The 5,061-nt window shown below is 37.0% G+C and overlaps 1 pseudogene; it reads right to left on the bottom strand.

Moving 5' to 3' along the window:
• Nucleotides 1–263: 263 nt before the first annotated feature.
• On the bottom strand, nt 264–4,135 carry LOC130140628 (vacuolar-processing enzyme-like; annotated as a pseudogene).
• Nucleotides 4,136–5,061: the final 926 nt, after the last annotated feature.

Raw genomic sequence — 5,061 nt, 5'->3', positions numbered from 1 at the left:
CGGATAATCATCAAAATTATCAAAATTTCTCTAACAATGATAATTATCCTAGAGAAAGCCCTAATTATCTCTAACATAGTCATCGCATTTAGGTTGACGAGGTTTTTACATGTGTTGTAAGGACGATTCGGGATAATTGCCAAATAAAAGACTGACCATATCAATAACCATCTGAAAAGATTCCGACATAATCTGCAACAAACTTTGAGCATTTTGATGAGCTGATTCATTCACAGGACACCTAGAGGATTGCCAATGTAAAATTATTCCAATTTCTTACAAGCAGCACATATTCTCCATATATGTAATTTAGAAACTGTACGCAAAATAGAAGTTGCTTCCATACGGTCCTTGTCTATTCCAGCATTACAAATGTTCGCCAAGGCTCTTGGGTATTGCGTTCCATACTCGCTAAAGCATCCACAATATTGCTAGTAAGTCCTCAACTGTATGTCACAACGAACAAATTTGACATTAGAAACTGTTCACGGGATAAATTAGCAGTGGATACACGTGTCATGTAGGGATCGGAGAAAGAGGAGATCATGGAGTCTCACAAATGTCTTGAGGCAGTCCCAGTCATCAACGACAGGTTGGTCTCCAGGTCGAACAACAGTCAACATGCAGTAGTAGAGCCACCGAACAGGTGGTTGACAATTTTGTTGATGTTGCGGTTCACATACGATCGACGAGGTTGTTCATCCTCTCTTTCGTGCTTCCACACTATCAGTAGACCCTTTTGGAGCTTTGTGCACCTATAACCACCCTCAAGTAATCAATCAATATGGTGTCCCAATAACAAGAGGCAAGACAAACATAGCCAGAAACATTAGTTAAAAGGAGATATACATGAAATATACGTACAACATACGTGTAATATACGTGCAATATAATCACTAGTGATGGAGACGAACCTGGCATTGGAAAAAGACCAAATCCACATCCCGTTGGAACTGCCTAGGAATTTGAAGAAGAGAGCTCGTCCAAGAGCACGGAAGAGACTATCTTGGAGCTTTGGCCCATGTAAGTAGAGAGGAAGGCCATGTCGAGAACTGTGTTCCCATATGGCATCACGTGGGACAGATTGGTCCTTTTCTTCAACCGCTAAGGGCCTGTTTGACAACTTGCCAAATAGTAAAAATTTTCTATTCTTTTGTTCCTAGAATTAGTTTGGGAGCAGAAATCCGTTTGTTAAATTTTTTGTGCCCGGACACAAATTTGCAAAAAATTGTTCGCATAATCAGTTTTGGAACAGAATCAAGAAACCAAAAAAAGTAGCTTCTTGATTCTGGAACAATTTTTCCATTTCTGATTCTTTTTCAATTTTTTTTTTGGTTTGTTGTTGTTCTTTGGCCTGCCGCTCGCCACCCGCCGGCCACCGGCCACCAGCCACCAGCAAGGGCGTCGTGGCCCTCGCCGGTGGCCGGCGAGGGCGGCTCACGGCCGTGACGGCGAGGCCGCGACCAACCAAGGCGAGGCCGACCTCACCGTCGCCATGGTTGGCGACGGCGAGGCCGGTGCGAGGGTGGCGACGAGGGCCGCGATGCCCTCGCCGGCCCTGGCCTGTGGCCGACGCAGGCGACCGGCCTTGGCTAAGGAAGAGAAGCGAAAGAAAGAAAAAAAAAGGAAAAAAAAGAAAAAAAAGAAAATTTTAAAAATTCAAAAAATTATTAAAATATTATTAATAAAATGAAATTTTTTGTAGATATCATACACATTTCTGTTCTTTTTCTATTCTAAGAATAGAAATTTTGGGCAGTTACCAAACGCCTTCAAATGCTTAGAAATTGTTTCCGGGCACAGAATAAAAAAGAATTATTTCTGAGCAAAATCTGTTCCCGAGCACAGAATGGTTGCCATGTGCAGCTTAATTATTGCTCCAGTCAAACCCAAAAAAAAAGAAAAAAGAAAAGTATTGCTCCTGCAATGTTTCCTTCTCCAAATCGTGGGCATCACTTTTCTCAGACACCCAAATTCGGATTAATGGAGACAGAAACAAAGAGATCAAAGAATGAGTACATGCACACTTGACAAAGAAATCACGCCCCTGATACAAAGCGAGACACACATGCTTATAGTTAAGAATAAAGAGGAAAATTGAATTGGAGAATTTTCTGTATATGTATATATTAATAAAGAATACATTAGCCTATTTATAGGCTTTATTAGATAACTATTCTAAAATAATACCTCAATCAAAATATGAATAATAAAAGAGAGATATACGTGCACTATACGTGCATTATCCACTGTATGTGCACTATCGTGCACTATACGTGCATTATTGTGCACTCTACGTGCAATCTTAAAAGATAAAAGATAATCAACATAATTATCAAAATATCTCTAGCAATGAAAATTATTTTAGAGAAATCCCTAATTGTCTCTAATACTTATCTTGTTATTTGCTCATCTAGCTAGTTTTTTTTTTTTTTTTCTGAAAGAGAGAGTCATTTCTTGCTTTTGCATTTTATGATCGAATGTGCATGTACAGTTACTTTGAAAATAGAGAAGTGACATAATAATACCTGTTCAACATCCAAGCGATGCTGTAGAGATTCCCAAACAAGTGTCATACTTGGAGGGATCACTGTCGGTAGAGTCTTTAGGGCAATATAAGTCATAGCTGCTCTCCTTGGCGTTTGAGTGGGGGCAATAGAAGCCATAGCTGCTCTCACACACCCAAATTCGGATTAATGGAGACAAAAACAGAGAGAACAGAGAATAAGTACATGTACATTTGACAAAGAAATCATGCCCCTCATACAGAGACAGACGCAAATGCTTATAGTGAAGAATAAAGAGGAAAATTGAATTGGAGAATTTTCTATGTATGTATATATTAATAAAGAATACATTAGCCTATTTATATGTTTTATTAGATAACTATTCTAAGATAATATCTCAATCAAAATATGTATAATAAAAGGGAGATATACATGCACTATACGTGCAACCTTAAGAGATAAAAGATAATCAATATAATTATCATAATATCTCTAGCAATGAAAATTACTTTAGAGAAATCGCTAATTATCTCTAATACTTATCTTGTTATTTGCTCATCTATCTAGCTTTTTCTTTTTTTCCTTCTGAAAGAGAGAGTCATTTCTTGCTTTTGCATTTTATGATCAAATGTGCATGTACAGTTACTTTGAAAGAGAAGTGACATAATAATACCTGTCCTCCATCCAAGCGATGCTGTAGAGATTCCCCAAATAAATGTCATACTCGGAGGGATTGGTAGAGTCTTTAGGGCAATAGTAGCCATAGCTGCTCTCCTTGGCGTTGGACACTGTGGTCATATAGATATTCATGTCTTTAGGGAGCACCCTTGCAGCATCCCCCGACTCACACACCTCTATGTATATCCATGTTCATGTACTTCTTCGCCTCATTCATTTGCTTCAGCACATTCATAGGTCGTTCGCATATATGTTGTACCCCACAGGCATGTAATAGAAGACGATGTGGTCGTTTGGGCTGCTGTACAAAACCTTGCTACTGCCCATGCCCCTGCTGAGGGTCGTCTTGTTCTTGAGACGGGTTGCATACAAGTTGGCTGCTATGGTCTCCTCACCGGTGTAATCCTGCAATATTACCCAACTGGTAAATTAGGATTGAAAATCAATCACGCCAATATGCTTCTTCCCATATAGCGGATGTAAAATGTAGTTAGATGTCGCGATCTTCTCAGAGGTGAACCACAAATTAATGGATTACTAAGCGCAAGGACTTAGCACGGACTCGCCCAAGCCCTACCAATTCCAACTTGGTACTCAAAGTAATCAATTTGATCATGCAATTTTATTCAATTAGGAGTCGCCACTAATCAATTAAGGTCGATTAGAAACCCAAGTAAAGTATGGGAGAATACTTTACTTCTGCGAACTAGAGATTGAATAGATTCGGGGACTTGATTACGCTAGATTAATCTAATGCCATTTTTGATACATTTTCTCTTTAATTTTCAGAAATATTTTGCAAGCCGTCTCAATTAATTTCTAACTTAAACCACTAACATGCAATGGGTGATCATGCGGATGCGTAATCATTAAATTAACAACCAATAAACTAAAGCAATAAATAAATTGCAAGGATTAGGGCTAACCTCAAAGCAAAGCAATCCACTCATTTATCATGGTCTATTTTTCGAAAATCTACCAAGTATTAATTAAAAATAATGCATGCCTAACCTCAATATGGTTTCTAAGTGGATATGCAATTCTAACTAATTCTTTTTTTAATATATATGAAGACTAATTATATGCAATTCTAACATAACTTTAACATTCATGATTTTTACACTAATGACATACAACATGCAATTTATATGACCTATTTCTAATGACGGACAAAAGTCATGAACTATTCTAATATGTTATGCAATCTAACTTTTATGACCCTAAATATGTTGTCACTAAATGACATAGGATTGATGACATTGCATAGATGAATGACATGGAATATGGCATTACATTGATGACTGGGCATTGATGACATGGCATATATGAATGACGTGGCAACGTGACATGGCTTTGATGACATGGAATTTAATGATGATGAGGCAATGTGATATGGCATTATGCAACTAATCCTATATGATATATGTATGTTATTATTTTTTGGTGATTTCTTTGTTTCTTAATCGTAAACTATCCTAGCATAAAATTACCTAATCTATTATACGAAATAAACTAAATTAAATCCTATTCAAGATGAGAAATTTCTTGTAAAATCCTACATGATCCTAAACATGAAATTCTAATATAACATATGATTATAAATATGCAATCAATCTACCATGCACGACAATAAATTACCAAAATCAACACAAATAAAATACTAATAAAATATTCACCGGTTCTCAAAATATCATAAACACATTCCACAATAAAAACCAAAATAATCATGACTCCGATTTAAGAGTCTTGCAGCTCGATATTCAAGATTATTGGGATTTTTATTTATGGAATAATCCCCCAATCGGATATGCCTAAAAAACTCAAGTAAATCAATATTGGATTCGAAAATTGTAAACTTGGTAACAAGTTATTGGAA

The sequence above is a fragment of the Syzygium oleosum genome, unplaced genomic scaffold, assembly GCF_021117445.2.
Source record: "Syzygium oleosum isolate NSW1041296 unplaced genomic scaffold, Sole_v2.1 Sole_v2.20, whole genome shotgun sequence".
Classification (NCBI taxonomy): Eukaryota; Viridiplantae; Streptophyta; class Magnoliopsida; order Myrtales; family Myrtaceae; genus Syzygium; species Syzygium oleosum.
Note: the sequence above shows the minus strand (reverse complement) of the source record. Positions and strands in the feature narration are given on the sequence as shown.